Source organism: Candoia aspera, chromosome 7, assembly GCF_035149785.1.
Source record: "Candoia aspera isolate rCanAsp1 chromosome 7, rCanAsp1.hap2, whole genome shotgun sequence".
In the NCBI taxonomy this organism is placed as follows: domain Eukaryota; kingdom Metazoa; phylum Chordata; class Lepidosauria; order Squamata; family Boidae; genus Candoia; species Candoia aspera.
In genome coordinates this window covers 67420450-67439988 of record NC_086159.1, presented here as the reverse complement: position 1 = coordinate 67439988, position 19539 = coordinate 67420450, and the positions used below count along the sequence as shown (strand labels likewise).

General features: G+C 37.7%; 1 protein-coding gene across 7 annotated transcripts in view; it reads left to right on the top strand.

The window, feature by feature from the left end:
- The window catches only part of KIF21A (kinesin family member 21A), a 95949-nt gene that overhangs the window by 8290 nt on the left and 68120 nt on the right, over window positions 1-19539 (top strand). The window lies entirely within an intron of this gene.

Sequence of the window (19539 nt, the reverse complement as noted above, 5' to 3'; positions counted from 1 at the left end):
CAAGCTATTATATTACAGATAATGTTAGCAATGATATCTTTTAAAATAATAGCGATAATAATGGTAATAATTTATTACATTTATATGCCGCCCGGCTCCCAGTGACTCTAAGCAGTTAAATAAAATAAATTTCAATATGGATTCTATTTATGAATGTTGAAGATTTTCACACAGTGCTTTGTCAATTACTTACTGCCATTAACGTTGTTTATATGCACTTAAATTAGTTTTTGTGTGAGGACATTAATATATAATTCTTTTTTATTGCTTATCATTATTAGTCCTTTATAAATAAAGTGAAAAAAAAAAGAATGAGCACTATTTTTGACAGAAGACTTAAGCAACATTTTTTGTACTGTTTCATATCTAAACATGAAATCATGTAAGAATTCTTGGGCTGGAACTGATCAGACAAAACATAATTTCAGTCTTCCCCAGGCTGGGGTCCCAACACTATATTGGGTTACAATTTTCATAAACATTTTTATTAAAAAAAAAATTTTTTTAAAGGGAAGCTGGCTTCAGTAAAGCAAAGTGCCATCCTCTGGCATTAACTTATTTTCAGGAATGATTCTTTAGAAAGCCGAGAGATATAATTAGAAGTACAGTATGCCATCTGTCCACAAAAAGGATAAAGATAAGCAGGAATAGTAGGAAATACCACAAAGGAGGAGGGATTAGAGAGGGAGCAGATTGTACACATTTATCAGAATACTTGGTTTTTGGATATATTCCTGGTGGCAGTCATTTGGTAAATTGGCACATCCCTCAGAGGGCCCATACCACTTTCTCAACAATTAAACTATATCCACAGCTTTAAAAAGTGGCTTGCTTGCTTATTTGTTCATTTGTTTGTTTTGCACATTTGTAAGGCCACCCAACTTGTTAACAACTGGTCAGTTTTTCTATTTGTGCTTGTTACTTGTGTTTTTAATGTTGCACAACATTAAAAACACAAGCAACAAGCACAAATAGAAAAAGAAAAAATTGGTCATCCTGGTGCAACGAACATCCATTAAAAACCTATCAGACCTCTCCCGTAGAGAGCCCACACTCCATCCGAGCCTAGAAATTGAGGAAAAAGCCAGGTCTTCAAAGCCTGTTTAAAGAAAAGCATTCTGAGAGAACGTTGTTCCAGAGTGCAGGTGCTATGAGGGAGGACCTCTGGCTTGTGGAGTCTAAAAGATGAGGAACAGAACTTATTTACAGTGTGCTTAAGAACTGGAAAAGAAACTTCTTCCTAATTCACTTGTTGTGCCTTGTCCTGGCTTAATCTTTTCAATATTCTCAAATGCCTGTGGCACTTTGATTCAATGATATGCTGTTGGTATTGATTTAATAGAACTACACATGTCTTAACATTCTTGGCCAGGTTTCACTGTCATTGTAAACAACTGCAAGAGACTGAGATTATAATACCTTGTTGGTAAATGCAGGAGTTCAGTTGTAAACAATATTATTACAGTAGTCTCTAAATGATAAACAGTATTGTTATAAGCTTATTAACCCATTTCTGAGGGTTAGTCAAATAAGAAAATTAAATAAGAATGTGGTGTTAATATGGAAGGCCATTAATGGCTTTATAGCACATCGATCTTAAAAACATCAACTTATATGTTCCATGTACTCTACACAGATGGTCTAACTCTGTAATGTAAGATGTTGGGCTAGAATTTGGAATAATGAAAATTCCTTCCCATTTCATCAACCTTTTAATCATCTTCAACTTGTATGCCATACATTAATTTCTCAGTACAGTTGCCACGTTCTATCCATTCTTCTCTGAAGGGAGAGCACATTGTCTGATTTTGAATGTTTCATAGTTTCTGTCCTGCATGCAAGCAAATGGAAGATTAAATAAGTCTCCATAGAGTTCATTTTGACTCTGTGTAACTTCACTGTCCTAACAGCCAGGAACCACGCTGAGACAAGGAATAGGTCTCTAGTGTTTTATTACTGCTACATTAGACAGAAAATCCTAACAAACTGAAGAAGCGTGGGAAAAACCCAGACAGATAAACCCCAAAGTCAAGGCGGGTCTGTTCTGTGTCTCTTTGAATGGCTGCTTAACTCCTCAGTACTATGCATGCATTTTCCCCCCTGGATAGGGGCCCCCTCCTGCTCACCATCAGTACTCATGACATTCACAGTCATGTCCTTGAGATTATATTGTCAAAAGAATGGAAGTTTGCCATTACCTCTTTCTGGAATGTTACAGCTCTTGTATTTCCTGGTGGTCCCCCATTTAGGTAGAACTAGGTATGACTCTGCTTAGCGTTACCTACTTCTCTAAGATTGTCCGAGGTTAATTACGTGCTGTAGAAGATTACAGGTTTCTTATTTCACACATGCTATAGTCTCCACTAAAAATACCAATGACCCCTAGAAAGAGGAATGATGTCCTATGAATTGTTTAACCTGTAATATCTGAAGTGTATGATTTTATATTTGTTAAATGCTAATATTCCAAAATGGATCCTTGGAAAACATATTCAATATTTAAAAAAACAAAACAAAACTCTAAGAGCAGTGGAGAGAATGATCTTTGTTCAGGACACACTCTAAATTCATTATGCATGGTGCAGCCCTTCCTAAAGATTACTTCCTGGATATATTTGAAATTGACATGGAGGTGGAGAAGCATCTATTATAAAACTGGGTGCTGCATGTAATTATGCCACATAATAAGAGGTAAAATAGTTTTGAATATTTGTTTGGAACTAAAAAAAGGTAGGCGCTCCAGTTGCTTTATGTCCCCTGTGATACCTTTGGATGCAGAGAAAACTGAGCAAGAAGATTTTTAAAAAAAAATTTAATTGTGCAATTGTGTGGAGAAAGAGGGGATGAGCTATCTATTCATGCTGGGTGGGATATCATTTGCATATATGTCAGCCTCAGTCTGGAAACTTGTGAGTCATTGACACTTTTGGTTTCCACTGTCTGATGGGTATATCAGTTAAAGTGAATTGATGTTCACTAAACTCTTAAAATTTACATTAAAATAGAAGTAAAATAATTGAGGACTAAGCTTTTATCATTTAAGCAAGCATTTAAGCATTAAGAGTAATGCTTAGCTGAAAATTAGGGTGTTTTTGGTTGTGTGTTTTTCTCAGTTCTAAATTGTAAATGATTTCTGGGCATTTGGCTGTTCTTTAAAGATCTGCTAGTTAAGCTTTCCTTTTGTGTTAATACACACAATTTTTTATCTCATGTTGTCAGTGGTTTTTCTGCTATATATCAGTTTCTACAAATAGCTGAAAAAGAAAAAGATTTTTAGCTGATATTTGTGGAAGTCTGTAGTCGGTGAAGGTAGTACTAGTGTAATTTATGTTCACAGCTCTGGAGAACTAATTTCGATGACATATAAGTAATAGAAATTATGTTCAAAATTGTCAGTGGAAGATTTGATGCATCTATGTACAGAACCTTTGTTAGATCTGTAGAGTTGTTTTGTAGAAGCTCCTTATGATGCCATTACCAAATGCCTTCAACATTTCTAAACTATGATTGTTCAACTGTAAATTTCATATTTGGTATGAATCCTTAGGTTCCTAAGTTAAATTATTTCCTGAATGAAGACCAGCTGTTCCTAGTTATATATTGTGAGAAAATACTGTCTGAGGGATAGGAATGCAACAAGCTTCTTACCTTGTTTTTCACATTCTGCATAGCACTTTGGATAACCAACAATTTGCAAATCTTTGCAATATACATGAAGGTTTTTGCCTTGTCTTTTGCTAAAAGTTCATGATGATAGAAAAAAACAGGTGAGGGAAAAGGTCTTCCCCCTCAACCCCCCCCCCCAATCTTAGTGTAAAGGCTTATAAATGTTTGCACATCTAATCAAATCAACTTCCCAAATTCTGAAAAATGATCAAGCTTGAATTTCTGTAAGCCTAATGAAGCTCGGACACAGGATATAATTGGTAAAACTACCCCATTTCTGTCCTTCACAAATCTGGGAGAAATTTTATTATATTTCAAATTTAGTCACTGCCCATCTCACTCAAAGAGCAACTCTGGGTGTTACAATACAGTACAGTACAGTACAGTAAAACAATGTTCTGAAAAATAATATATCCCAAGGCATAGATGTTAATTAAAAATTCTTAATCTACGGGAGTGTCTTCATGGTGCTAACCACGCCCAGGGTTGGTTACCCCTCATCATGCCCCGCACAAGTTGGCAGAGCCAGGTCTGCACTCCTTTATGGAAGGCCGTGAGAGTGGGTGCCCGCCTCACCTCTGGGGGAAGAATGTTCCATAGGGCCAGGGCAATGGCAGAGAATGTCAGTCAACATTCTTTCATGGACAAGGCCTGCAACGTGACTTCTCTGCCTGACCGGGGAGCATGGGTTGATGTAATGGGGATGAGACAGTCCCTCAGGTAACCTGGACCCATGCCATGTAGGGCTTTAAAAGTAATAACCAACACCTTCAATTGGATCTGGAAGCAAACTGGCATCCAGTGCAGCTCCCACAGCAAAGGTGTTACATGTGCCATCCTTGGTGCACCCAAAATTGCTCGCGTGGCTACATTTTGAACCAGCTGTAGCTTCCGGATGCTCTTCAAGGGTAGCCCCATGTAGAGCGCATTGCTGTAGTCTATATGGGAGATGACTAGGGCTTGAGTGACTGACTGGATGGCCTCCTGATCAAGGAAGGGGCGTAACTGGTGCACAAAACACAAAGTTGAGCAAAGGCCCTCCTGGTAATAGAAATGGGGTTTTTAAGACAGAACCTCCATGTCCTGTGTACCAAAAAGGAATATGTGCAACAGAACAATTTGAACTAAAGCTAGAAGCAGATAAGGCATTCTGAACTTCAGTATCTGTTTTTTGTTCTTTCACTGTTATCTTTTACTTTTCATTGACTTTAATTTGTTATGTAATCTGTGGTGACAGTCTGTGATAGTAAATACAATCAGTTTAAAGCCAGTTAAGTTTAATTTCTGGCTTTTGGTCTTGGGTTGCTAAAGCAAACCTAAATATGATTCCTGTGTTATTAGTAGGTTCTATATTCTTATTCCTGCTTATGCAGAGAAATGAGGAAAACAGGCAGTGTGCATATTCCTACTTACTTCCATCATGCCTACTCAGTAGAGGAATATATTAATTGAAGTTCACCCCATTTGGAAGGCATCAAATTGGAAAAAAAAAAGAGTTAATATGAAATGTGGGCATGGCTAATATCCATGTTAATTAAATTAAATTAATTTTACCCATTAGGGCTCTTAATTAAGATCCATCTATTTTTTTGTCCTCAGAAGAAACTCAGAAGCATGGAATTTTTAGTCAGATGATTTATATTTACATTAATTACTATCACTGCATATTCCATGAATTTTTGATAAACTGCCTTGATGTTATATCCAACAGCTTTTTAATATTAATACAGATAAATAGCCTAGGTTAAAGCATACATACAATGTCTGAAATATAGTTCCTGTAATCTGCAGTTAAAATATAGTTGTATGCCTGGGCAATATATGTCACTCTAAAGTTGTTGCTAAAATGCCATGCCTGTAATGGCTAAGAGTGGTGATGGATAGATAGCTTCTAAAGAACCATAGGTCATATTTGACATTCAGTCTTGTTATCTTTTCAACAGAAGTTCTGCTAACTAGGCTTTCAGTTGAATTTGAGTTTCTGCATTGCAGAGTATATTGTTTCATAATTGATCATTATATATGGCTTTTTAGTTTGTAACCCAATTTGGGTTGTGTTTTGATAAACAGTCTAAACATTTTATAATTAAAGTTAGTGCTAACCAGACAGGATGACCATAGAGTAAATCAATAGCGTAAAGCAGCTTTGTAGAGTCCCAATGCTAAAGAGTTTTTTGTATTTCAAAATGCCAGGAAAACTAATTGTTTTTTTCCTATTATATAGCATTAATATTTGATCATATATCAGAGAGTCTTACCACCACCCTCTTTTTATTTTTAATTTAAATAAATTAATATTTCAGGGTCTTGCAACTTTTCCTTCACCTTTTCCTCTTTTTTTCCTTCCCTTTTTTCCTCTAAGCTTATCCATACACAGGCCACACAATAAAGTAAGCTAAAGATCATTGAGTTGAAAGTATACTCAACCAACGTAGTCAGAACAAGACTAAAAAAGCATGTATGTGTTGTTAGTAGTAGTGGTGAAGTGACTGAAATATGAGGACAACAGATTAGAGTTAAACTCAGTTGATTTAATTGATAAAATAAAAACAGTAATATGTCGTTCTCTCTTAGTCAAATGTATTACAGAAGTAAAATGGCTGCATAGCAGAACTGATTTAACAAAGTTAAGGATATATAGACCATTGGTCAGTAATACAATGCATATTTGGGAAGTCAGATGATATTTTGGAGTTCCCTTAGGGTAAAAAAAGAAGTTAAAACTCTGTGCTTTGTGGTTGAAGAACAGGGTAATCTAAACATCTGAAAGGTACCAGATTGGAAGGTGGTTCTATTGCAGAGAGACTCTGGGTTACACCAGTAACAGTAATGTATCAGGACTTCTTCGTGAGTCACAAGTAGTCTGGAATAAATAGTTTGTTAATATCAGCTATCAGTTCATATCAGGAGCTTCACTTAGTATTATATTTATATCCCACTTTTCATACAAGGAGCTCAAGGAATTGCAGATGATTCTCTTCAAGAAACTCAAGACTGCCCCACGTGACTCTCTTCAGTATAAGAAGGAGGGAAACACTATCAGGTTTTCAAGGTTCTGTTGTTATAGCCTACATGTAGTCCTCACTTAATGACCATTTGCTTAGTGAAAGTTCAGACTTAACGATGGTGCTGGAAAAGACTTACAAACGGTGCTCATACTTAGAACTGTTGAAGTGTTGCCGTGTTCATGTGATCATGATTTGGGCGCTTGGCAACTGGTTAGCATTTGTGACTGTCGCAGCATCCCGTGGTCATGTGATTGCCATATTTGACCTTCCCAGCCGGCTTCTGGCAAGCAAAATCAACGGGGAACTGTGTGATTCACTTAATGACCATGTGATTTGCTTAATGGCTGCTGCAAAAAAGGTCATAAATTTGGGTCGGATCCACTTAATGACTGCTTTGCTTAGCAACCAAAATTCCGATCTCAATTGTCATTAAGCGAGGACTATCTGAATATCAATAGAGTTCTAGTATTTCTTGTGTCTGTTTCTTGACCTGGTATACCTCAAAAAACTGACACCATCCACCCCACCCTTCACTCCTTCACAATCCGGTGAAATTGGTGAAGCTAAGAGAGTGCAACAATACACAGTTTTCTCAGTGTCATTGCTGAGTGAGCCTATTGTATTTGGTCCCCCAGGTTCAAATATAACAATGTAAAGAACTAAACTGAACGAAACAGTTTAAATGCTACAAATGTTATTGGGCTGTGCATCTCTTGACCTTTTGAATAACTTTGTTCTTCAGCTTTTAAAATTGTAGTGTTCCAAGCGTAACACTAGTTTTTACTGTTAGGCAAACCAGGATCAATCTGAGATCAGTGATCTTTTTGTTTGAAGAAAAAGGACTTGAAAATTTGTAATTCATTATACTGCTCATTTTTTTGGGAAGGATTTGAATAATTTCCCTATGCCTATAATTCCCCCCCCCCCAATAAATTATAAAAGAAAGCTGTGCAGGAAGCAAACTGAACTTTCTTCCTGTAACAATTACAAATGAGAGTTCGAAAGCACTGGGAAGTTAAACGTATGTACAAGGGACACCAGTTGTGGGAAGGGATGTCTGTTATTTCTGATTACTCATTAAATTGGACAGTATGTCATTTCAGTGATTTATGTCGCTTGCATAATGATATCATTGCACACATGATATAAAACATCCTGGAAATTTGGTGTATTGCACATGATGGCCTTTTACTGCTAGTAAATGAAGACTTAATGATACATGTTTGTGGATTATATGTGGGTGACCCATCTTATTACAGATGTTTAATACAAAGTGGTGTTTTAGAAACATCATGTAGTAGAAGTAAGATATATAGAATAAACATTTACACAGAAAATAGTGTCCAAGATAAATTCTTAAATATGTGCAGTATCTTTATTCTTTATGTAATGATTGCCTATCCTAAAACACCATCAGACTCATGAACATGTTCATAAAGATATCTGATTTATTAAAGAATAGTATGCAGGATCACAAAGAAAGCTGAGAATGGAAGAAGCGCGCCAAATACAAACTAAAAAACCCTTGGTACAAACGAGATCCCTCCCCCGTAGAATCTTCCCAGGCTCACAATCTCAGGTGCTCCTAACGGCTCCTGATGGTCTGCGGGAAAAGTCCTTGAGCAGAGCACATAACCCAAACACATTCCATTGAAATGAACATAGATACAGAGCTTGGCACAAGGTTTCACAGCAGCTCCCTCCCAACAGAAACGCGTGTCAGCACCATGGCATGTGAAAGGTTATGATGTACAGTGCACATTGAAACAGTGAACATGACAGCAACCTATCCAGCTCTTTGTGTTGAAGTAAAGGAAAAGAAATCTTGGTCAGAAACAAAAATCTATCAAACACGTTCTGCAGTATAGTGAAATCTTTCCATTTTTATCTAAAGTATTTTGGCTTGAAAAATCCCCAGTATGGGCCAAAGTATACCAAATACACTCTAAGACGGTGTTTCTCAACCTTAGCAACTTTAAGCTGTAGCTGGCTAGGGAATTCTGGGAGTTGAAGTCCAGACATCTTAAAGTTGCCAAGGTTGAGAAACACTGCTCTAAAGTGTCATAAAATTTTGCTGTTTAGTTTTGTGATAGAATTATCAATTTTGTGGGTGCAAAGTATCTTGAATAGCTATCACTGCCATTCTCCCTGTTTCGACTTCTCCAACAAATCATTCTAGGAAACAATTCAGTGGAAACACTGCACAGCCAGCCAACTGGTATAGAAAGGTGTCAAAATGACAGAAAATGTGGATCACTTTGGGGATGAGTGGAGTGGAAAAGGAAGGATGATTTGAGCAACAAAATGGACTGCTTGTATGGGGAAATTCAAAAATGTGATCTGAACAGTTATGGAGTGACCAGTATGTAATAAATAACTTAGATTTCTGGTCCTCAGTTACTTTTCACATTTTAGATTTTTCCCTTTGATGTTCAGATTCCTCATGTTCTTGCAAACAAAACAGAGCATAACAAATATTGGAAAAGTTAGGACACTTTTGAAAAGAAACCATCAAAGGAAAGCACAGAAGTTTATCTAGTCATTCAGTATTAGATCTCATATAAGTTACGTTTGGCTCCCAAGGAGCCAAAACTGATAGCTTATGGGAAAATAGATAGCTTGATAGAAAAAAAGATGAAAAGTCACAAAGAATCTTAGGAAGGACATTAAGCCACAGTAACTCATCACAGAGGAGTATTATCTAAGTAAAAGAGTAGAGTACTCTACATCTCTAAATAAATAAATCCAAATCTCTTTCTATGTTTCCATCGTACCTTGAACCAACAATTTAAAAGGGTGGTAATGCTTACACTTTTTCATTACAATTTTTTCAATTTTTATGCGAGGATTGCTTTTTGTTTTTTAAACACTCTTCTTTTTGAAAATATACATGTAAACCAGAAAGGCAGTTTGCCTTTTAGATGGCGTTCTTTCTTTCCCACTTCTTTACTTCTCTGGAGATTAACATGTAGCTGACCAGAAGTAATTTGCATCTAATAGTTTTCTGGTGGCAACTGTGAAAGACTTAATTTAGAACCATTCTCTCTCTCTTTCTAAAAGTTGTAGAAGCTGACTTAATTTTGACCAAATAAAATTCTTTTTGATGTTAATAGTATTAGTCTGGAATAGACTTTTCACTGTCCCCAAGCAGCAGTAGTAAAACATTAAACGGATAGATGAGACCAGTATTACCACTTTGAATGATGAACTGGAGTGGAGTGAGACTGGTAGAGCACTGAATTGCTGCAGCTGTGTGCATAAAGAAAGAATTGTTCCAGAAATTATGCAAAAATAATTGCTTAGTAGCATGAAATAGAATAACCAATATCTTTTATACAATATCTTTATCTGCTTGATGGGACAGCACAGTTTGAACATAGATGTGTAGATTTTTGCAGATTAGAATTGGTAGCCCAAAAAGGGCATTTCTGATATCTTTATCACAGAAACAAGCCAGCATCCAGGATACTAATCTGTGCATTCAGGCAACATTTTTGAACCTACTACTTGCTAGGTAAATTGGGACTGTAATATAAAATGAAGCATTAACCAACCAGCCTGCTTTCAAGGATTTCTAAACGTTATACAGGTAGTCCTCACTTACTGACCGCGGTTGGGACTGGCAACTCTGTCACTAAGCAATGCGGTCGTAAATACAAAATCTCATGACCGCGCCCAACATACGATGTCAGTTCCACTGTGCTTGTTAAGGGAATCACTGTAAGTCATTAAGCATGACATCACATGACCACAAGTTGTGACTTCCTGCCTGCTTCCCCATTGACTTTGTCTGTCAGAAGCTGGCCGTGAAGGTCACAAATGGTGATCAAGTGACTGCGGGACTCTGCAACTGTCATAAATGTGCACCGGTTGCCAATTGCATGAATTGTGATTACGTGACAGCGGGCACGCTGCAATGGCTGCAAGTTTGAGGATCGGTTGTAAACCTACATTTTCAGCACCGTTGTACCTTCGGTCACTGAACGAGGGAGTCGGTAAGTGAGGACTACCTGTAGTCCCAATTAATCAGAAGGCATAAGTTTGGAAAGACTTGCTGCAATTTTTCAGGTAAATCTAGTGGCATTAAGTTGCTTTTTGCTTAGCCCATGATTTTCAATACTAATCTCTTCTGTAATTTGATTATCTTCATATGCTAGAAATTCACAAGTTTTGCAATCAAACTATCTAGAGCTACGAAAAAGGCCCAACAGGAGAGTTTTTTGAAAGTCGACTTCAGACAACACATTAATTACTGATAGAAACACGACTGTGGTGAAGAAACACTGAGTCAGCTGAGGAAAGTTTTCCTAGAGTTCTTATCAGGGTAGGTTTGGATTGGTGATCAGTCGCAGAAGGTTAGCGTAAGATGACGTAAAACATCATAGAGTGACCACCTTGGTTTTGGCTTGCTCTGACACGATTTGGCAGGGATACAGGCTGACACAACTTGCTCCCTCTGCCAGAAGGTCGGATAGAGAAACAAGCCGAAAAGGGGAGTAAGTGATCAGATCTGTTAGAAGCATGTTTATTTTTGCTTGTCATAAACTGTATTTCCCCTCTCACCTTTTTTCTCCTGTATATAAAAGTTGCTTGGTTTTAAAAGATTGAATGCAAACATTTAAAAGGTGTTTGCAGCTGATTTGTGTATTTTGGCGAAGGGGTGTTAAATAGGTTAGAATTCAGCTATTCTGTTGATATGTGTTAACAAGTTTTTTTTGTTTTTTTTTAAAAGGCCGCCCAACTATATGATGACTCTGGGCAGTGTAGAGTAACAACAATATACAATTTTTAAAAACCCACTCAAATGCCCAAATAACAACTATTAAAAGACAATCAAGCATGCAGTATCTACCACCCACTCTTAACTCAAGGCCTGGGGAAGAAACCAGGTTTTCAGAATTCAGATAAAAGTTTTCAGAATGTTTATGGTAAGATTACCTTTAAAACAACAACAGGTTTACCTTTTTTTGCATGATTTACTTGAAACTAATTTCTGGTCTTCATTTTTGGTAAGCAATTGAAAAAGCAAGAAGGAGCAGGGTAAAAATTGCCCTTTGTTCTTCTGGTGATACTCTAATGGAACAGGAATTGTTGGCTTCTGTTCTAACTTGAAAGAATTTGTGGCACCTATTGAGACCAAATTAGATTTCCAAAATAAGATGTCAGCTTTATCGATTGATACACGGACGTGAATATTAACTGGAGTGTCCCAATGTTCCTTACACTGAAGTATTAATACAGGTTTTTCAAGTGACTCATACTCATCCAGTTATGAAACGGGAACCCTGCAGCAAGGGTGGATAATTTCTTTTGGTAGGATAAGCTAGGACAAGGGTCAGAAGGCCAACCTGATCTTGCACTGTAACTCCCACCAGGATGACTGACTAATGGTGATGGATGCTGGGAGGTTGAATTCCGGAAACTGGATGGCTGTAGTTTCCCATTCCTGATCTAAGACTGCATGTTAAACACCAGTTTTTAAGTTTAAAAAACACTGCCTACAAACTGAAAAAAAATCCTCAGTATGTTGTGTCGAAGTGAAGTACCATACTTAATGTCCGATGAAATCTAGAGGCAAGGATTGAGTGATGTGAGTTGTTGTTGGCCAGACTGAGATACCCAAAAAGGAATTAAAATAAAATGTGCTGTATGAGCAAAAACACACAGAACTGTGCATTATGTTAATATTATTAAAATGTGTTCATGTAAACAAAAATAATAGAGTCTTAATGTGTTTTTTTTCCAGCAAGTGACTTCTTCATTTTTTGGCAAAAGTGGTAAGAATCAAAGGATTGCTTAGAGTTAATATCAAGTGACTGTTAACTTCTGCCAGTAGAAATTACAGTAGATTGAATATGGTCTTATCCTGTTTTCCAGCTAAGTGAGTGCCCTGCTTCCAACCCTTGCAGAGATAAAAATGTGTACTGAATTAAAGCCAAATGTAACTACTATTCAAGAATTTTTTAAAAAAAATTGACTCTCAAATACAGAACGGATAAGCGTACAGTTTTCTGTCTAATTTATTTTGTGATCTTGAAATGAAGTGACATGCTTTTTCTCCAGTTGCATAGTTAAATGTTAGCAGCTTGGTGCAATTCAGTCCTCACAGAAACAGCCTACCTTCTGTTTTTAAAACAGAGCAGCTACTGTTCACTTGAAATAGTCAACAATAAACATGTAGGAAATATTTCCTCCTGAAGTTTGGTTTGGAATTTTTATGAAAGGAATATTTAATAAATGGCACTATATAAAAGCTGAATACAGTCCTACATAGGTATACCCAAGAGAAAGAATTGAATCAAATGCTAGAAGTTACTGTATTACTTTACATTCAAAAGAAAGAAAATCAAATTTGGTGCTGAATTCAGAGCATGAAAGAGCATCCTTTCCCCCTTCGCTGGTTTAGTTGTACTGTTCCCATTTCTGTACTGTTAGTACTATTAGTCTAAAACTGTTAGTAATATTAGTCTAATACATGGCTGGCTGGGGAATTCTGGAAGTTGAAGTCCACACATCTTAAAGTTGCTGAGGTTGAGAAATAGTAGTCTAAAATATTTTTGTGGAAATTTCTATCCATATGAAATACATGTAAGTCACACCACACAATATGTAATGTTAGCTGAGTGTCCTAACAGCCAGGAACCACACTGAGACAAGGAATAGGTCTCTAGTGTTTGTTACTGCTACATTAGACAGAAAATCCTAACAAACTGAAGAAGCGTGGGAAAAACCCAGACAGATAAACCCCAAGAGTTAAGGCGGGTCTGATCTGTGGCTCTTTCAATGGCTGCTCAACTCCTCAGTACTACGCATGCGTTTTCCCCCCTGGATAGGGGCCCCCTCCTCCTCACCATCAGTGCTCATGACACTGAGTAAGTACAAAACCCTGGGCCTTGGTCAGTTCATTAAATAGAGGGTTGAGTTGTGACCACCAGTTTGGTCTAGTGGTTAAGGCGACAGGCTAGAAACCAGGAGACAGAGTTCTAGTCTCGCCTGAGGCATGAAAGCCGGCTGGGTGACCTTGGGCCAGTCACTCTCTCTCAGCCCAACCCACCTCACAGGGTTGTTGTTGTGGGGAAAATAGGAGGAGGAAGGAGCAATAGGGATGTTCCCTGCCTTGAGTTATTTATAAAAATAATAAAGGTGGGGAAATGAATGAATGAATGTAAGCAGTATCTGTTTCTTTCCTCCTCCTCCTCTTCTATATGTCATTCTCTTTGTTGCCAACATCAATATTCTAATTAGAACCCTAGGTTGTAATGGAATATAACACAAAACCCTGGGCCTTGATCAGTTCATTAAATAGATGGTTGTGAACGCATTTGAAATTCCAGCAGATGATTTATAGCTGTCGTCTTGGTATTGACTCTGGGCATTGTTGAAGTGCACAGAATGCAGCATCTTGCTGCCGTTAAATAAGTCTGGGATTGGTCAGTGCTTGGATAAAAAGTTCATTCTGAATCAGATGTACACATCTGTGTAGGTGAAAGGCTCCATGTACATTGTTGTATGAAAGTGGAGGACCAGGATAGAATTCTTACGCTTTGTTCCACTGGCTGTTAAATTCAAATTCCTACTAGGTAGGTAAAGGTAAAGGTTTCCCTTGACGTAAAGTCCAGTCGTGTCTGACTCTAGGGGGCGGTGCTCATCTCCGTTTCAAAGCCTTGGAGCCGGCATTGTCCATAGGACACTTCCGGGTCATGTGGCCAGCATGACTCACGGAACGCCGTTACCTTCCCGCCGAAGCGGTACCAATTAATCTACTCACATTTGCATGTTTTCGAACTGCTTGGTGTGCAGAAGCTGGGACGAGCAACGGGAGCTCACCCCGCCGCGCGGTTTCGAACCGCCGACCTTCCGATCGACAGCTCAGCGGTTTAACCCGCAGCGCCACCGCGTCCCCGCTCCTACTAGGTAGTAGATCAAAAATTCATTTCCTTGAGGAAGGGCTGTTTGTCTATTGTTTCTATAGCATAATAAATTTATTATGACAGTATATTAAAACATACTTTGTCATAGCCATTGGAAAAAATGAAGTTGTTCAGCTAGAAACACTAAACAGGTTTTGCATGTAATGTGTTTTGTGGTTTCCAAAAATATGTTGGGTACCTTTTTAGAAAAAGAGGTCCATTTAGTTGAAAGCCAAGCCACATAGTTTCGCCGTTCCCCCCCCCCCCCGGCAAGCAAACAAAAGACTTTGTCAAACTTGAGTGGATGCCATCTGTATTGAGCTGACTGGGACTGGTGGACTGGGATAAAATGGTCAATTGTTTGGGAAACCACAATAGAAATAAAAGGGCAGTTTCACTATTTTTCAATTAATGTTGGCAACTGCCTAGTGATGAAAATCAGAAATCCAAGAAAATGAACTCAAAACTATAGAAGGGAAATAATACATTCATCTAGAAAACCATGGTGCAGTAGAATAAATATGAACCTTATGAATTCAGTTAATGGGTAGAAAAGCCTGTCCGAATTAGAGGTCCAGAAAAAGATAAGTAAAGAAAATAAACCTTGTTAAGCCAAAGCCATCAGAGTAACATAAGTGACTCTTCTTGCCAGACAAATCCAATTACTGCACAGCCATATTTTTCTCTTAATTAAATTACATTCCCATTATTATTTATCTGTCTCTTGTTTGCCAGTTAGAAGGGTTAGGTTATAAGTTTTCATTTTCTTAATTTAGTCCCTTAAATAGCCCCCCCCCCCGTTTTTGTTTAAGTAACAGTTGTATAACAGATGGCCTAGCAATTGGTTAAATTACTGGAATTAGTGGCTTTACTGTGAACTAGTCAGACCATTTTATCATCTTATATATAATCAGCCCAAATAAATCCACTGAAGGATGAAGCTTCTTCACTGAAGGTCAGACTCTAACCTACTACAGTGGTCCAGTGCAGGTTGCTAGTTAGATGGTTTTTGACTTCCCATTCTAGGGAAGAGAGAATGACTGGCCAAAACCACTCAGCTGGCTTCCATGCCTAAGGGAAAACTTGAACCTGGGTCTCCCATTTCTAATCCAGCACCTTAATCACTATACTGTGGTTCTCTGTGTGTTTGTAATACACAGGCTTCCTCTTTCCACACAGTGGAACACAGGACATACAGTGCAGTCTTACAGATGTGTGCAGCTGGCTGGATTAAAAATGTTACACATTTCATATGACACTGGGTGGTGTCCTTTCCATCCCATCTCATAATATTCTTGAAAAGCGGGTTTTTTAAGGGTGCGGAAGACAAGAGAAATACTGTAATAAATCTGGTTGCTCTTGAATTCAGCCAAATACAAATGATAAGAATCCGAAATACTTCCAACAACTGTTAAATTGAAAAACCATCCCTAAATTTATATGTTAATATTTGTGGGTTTTGTCTTTTTTCCTTTTTTTTTTACCTGTACTATTTGTGAAATGTACTTGGCTGCACAGGCTTTTGATATCTAGAGCAACTAGCTTTAAGACTGATCACTTATTTTGAGTGCATTTATTATATATCATAAAGGTATGGACATAACATGTATAATTAGTTAAATAATGATCGTTAGGAGCTACAAGTGGAGCTCAGCAATAATAAGTAAGAATGCAAATCTTGTGTTCTATTGATGCAGAAGAAATGGAACATGAAGAGAGAATGCTGAAATACTTGTAAGTCTTGACTAATGGAGGAATATGGAGGTGTTTTAAATGGAAAAATGGAAAAAGTGACAAGAATTGTATTAGCATTTAAGAACGTGTGTTAATTCGGTGCTCTGATTTGTAAACCCCAAATTCTGATTCTTGAAATACACACTTTTTATTTCCACCAGGAATTTTGGTTTTTTTAAGTATAAGTTTCAAATAATCTGGCCCTTGATATTTCAACATAAAAATGTCTGTCTTTAAACATTGATTCTTCCAGATTTAGTATCTCATTATTTAGTACTGTATATACTCGTGGATAAGCTGAACCCAATTTTTGGGGTGTTTTTTGGCACCTAAAATTCTCAGTTTAACTGTGAATATACATGGTAGTTGGTTTCTGTCATCTTTGTTATTTGAAAGAAATTAAATGTCTAGGAATTAAACCTTGTTGTTGTTCATTCGTTTAGTCACTTCCGACTCTTCGTGACTTCATGGACCAGCCCACGCCAGAGCTTCCTGTCGGTCGTCAACACCCCCAGCTCCCCCAGGGACGAGTCCGTCACCTCTAGAATATCATCCATCCACCTCGCCCTTGGTCGGCCCCTCTTCCTTTTGCCTTCCACTCTCCCTAGTATCAGCATCTTCTCCAGGGTGTCCTGTCTTCTCATTATGTGGCCAAAGTATTTCAGTTTTGCCTTTAATATCATTCCCTCAAGTGAGCAGTCTGGCTTTATTTCCTGGAGGATGGACTGGTTGGATCTTCTGGCAGTCCAAGGCACTCTCAGAATTTTCCTCCAACACCACAGTTCCAAAGCATCTATCTTCCTTCTCTCAGCCTTCCTTAGGGTCCAGCTCTCGCAGCCATATGTTACTACGGGGAACACCATTGCTTTAACTATGCGGGCCTTTGTTGTCAGTGTGATGTCTCTGCTCTTAACTATTTTATCGGGATTTGTCATTGCTCTTCTCCCAAGGATTAAACGTCTTCTGATTTCCTGACTGCAGTCAGCATCTGCAGTAATCTTTGCACCTAGGAATACAAAGTCTTTCACTGCTTCTACATTTTCTCCCTCTATTTGCCAGTTCTCAGTCAAGCTGGTTGCCATAATCTTGGTTTTTTTGAAGTTTAGCTGCAAGCCAGCTTTTGCACTTTCTTCTTTCACCTTCATCATAAGGCTCCTCAGTTTCTCTTCACTTTCAGCCATCAAAGTGGTATCATCTGCATATCTGAGATTGTTAATGTTTCTTCCAGCGATTTTAACTCCAGCCTTGGATTCCTCAAGCCCAGCATGTCGCATGATGTATTCTGAGTACAAGTTGAATAGGTAGGGTGAGAGTATACAGCCCTGCCATACTCCTTTCCCAATCTTAAACCAGTCCGTTGTTCCGTGGTCTGTTCTTACTGTTGCTACTTGGTCGTTATACAGATTCTTCAGGAGGCATACAAGATGACTTGGTATCCCCATACCACTAAGAACTTGCCACAATTTGTTATGGTCCACACAGTCAAAGGCTTTAGAATAGTCAATAAGGAATTAAACCTTGGGATCATGTTTAATGTTGAAAAGTGAGCAACAATTTAACTTCTATAAATAAAAAAGTATTAGGAGTAGTACTTCAGTTTCTGATGCTTTTCCTGAAATTGAATTCTCTACAATCTTATTATTCCATATATTATTCGAGTCTTTGGAATCATTACACCTTTTAAAAAATTGACTTGATGTGGAGGCAGTCCCCTTGCTTCTAATGAACTGAGAAATTCTGTGGAGTACATTTGCTCAGCAGCTTATTTGGGTATTATTCACACTATAATAGGTTTCCTACATCTTTGAGAAGTCTGTATTTTTATTTCCTCTCTCCAGCATCCCGTATTACAAATTGCATCTCTCACCTTCCTTCTGAAGGATGTGTTTGGCTGTTGTTCCCCTACTGACTGTAATTCCAGCAATCCATGTTTTAACATCTCTGCTTGTTGGAGACAGGACTAGATTGGTTCTAGAAGGGTGTTTGACTGGATTAACTCTCTTAAATGTGGTGGTAGCTATTCATAGCCAGAATAAGTTGTTATTCAAAGCAATGGAGGGATGTCAGAAGTCAGCATATATTTACCTTTGGCCTGACAGCAGGTGTGTAATAAAGACAGCTTCTGCTTCCAGAAGCACTACTTTGTTGTCGACATGACTAGTGTCTACCACACCAAACCTGTAGCCATGTAATAGGATATGGGATTTTTCTTAGAACAGTTTATTTAGAAAACATTCACTTCCAAGTTACCAGTAGTATAAATCATAACTCATGTTTTGCAGCAGAGATTTGTAGAATACTGTAGAGACATCACTTGCAATTTAAGATTATACTCATGTTTATATTGGCAAGGTTGACTTCCATAATATAATTTGTTTTTCTAGTGGGCAGGTTGTGTGTTTTATGATTTTAAATAATTGTTCCTTAAGAATTGACATAAATGCTTTTCCAGTTTCATCATGTATTGTGGGTTATGTTTGGGACATGTGCAAACTTCTGCTTTGCTTGAGTCATCCTAAAAGGGATTAATTGTCAGTAAGATTATAAATTCACTTGAAGTATTGTTTGGTCTGTTGTGTAGGGCAGTGTAAGATTTTTTTTGCCATTGAGAAGTTTGTAACTTTGAGTCACCTGGCTTTCTTCAAGTTACAGTAGGGTGGGCAATTCTAGTGTACTTACCGTTTTTTACTATGAAGCGTAAGAATACTTCCAGAAGTTTGAAATAATTGTAAAATCTCAAAGACTAAAATTTTGGTCTTTTGCTACCAGGCACAAAAGATGCATAGTAAATAATAGTAATAATTCATGCCCTACAGCTGTACCATCTGCATGTATGGTACCAGAACATTGCAAGTGGAATTTTGATGAGAATGAATGGAGTTTCAGTGTTGCTTGACAAGAAGATAAATTAGACTCCTTAATAAGTATTTTGTTGCTTTTTAAGCAAGATTTTCATAAAGATCAGAATGACTGCTCTTGTACACTCAGTGTGTTTAACATTATACTACATAGCACTGCTTTATTTCCATCCCTCCTGCAAAATGTAAATACTGAGTTGGAACATCCCAGAAGGAAAAACAGCTTTCAGGGCGAAAAAATGGCTAGTAGGGGATTTAAGAATGCTTTCAGTTCATATTATCTTCAAAAATTGCACCTTCCTGAGATATTTTTTATTCAAACCACTTACATGCACATGACATGTAATTAAAAATTATTTTTAT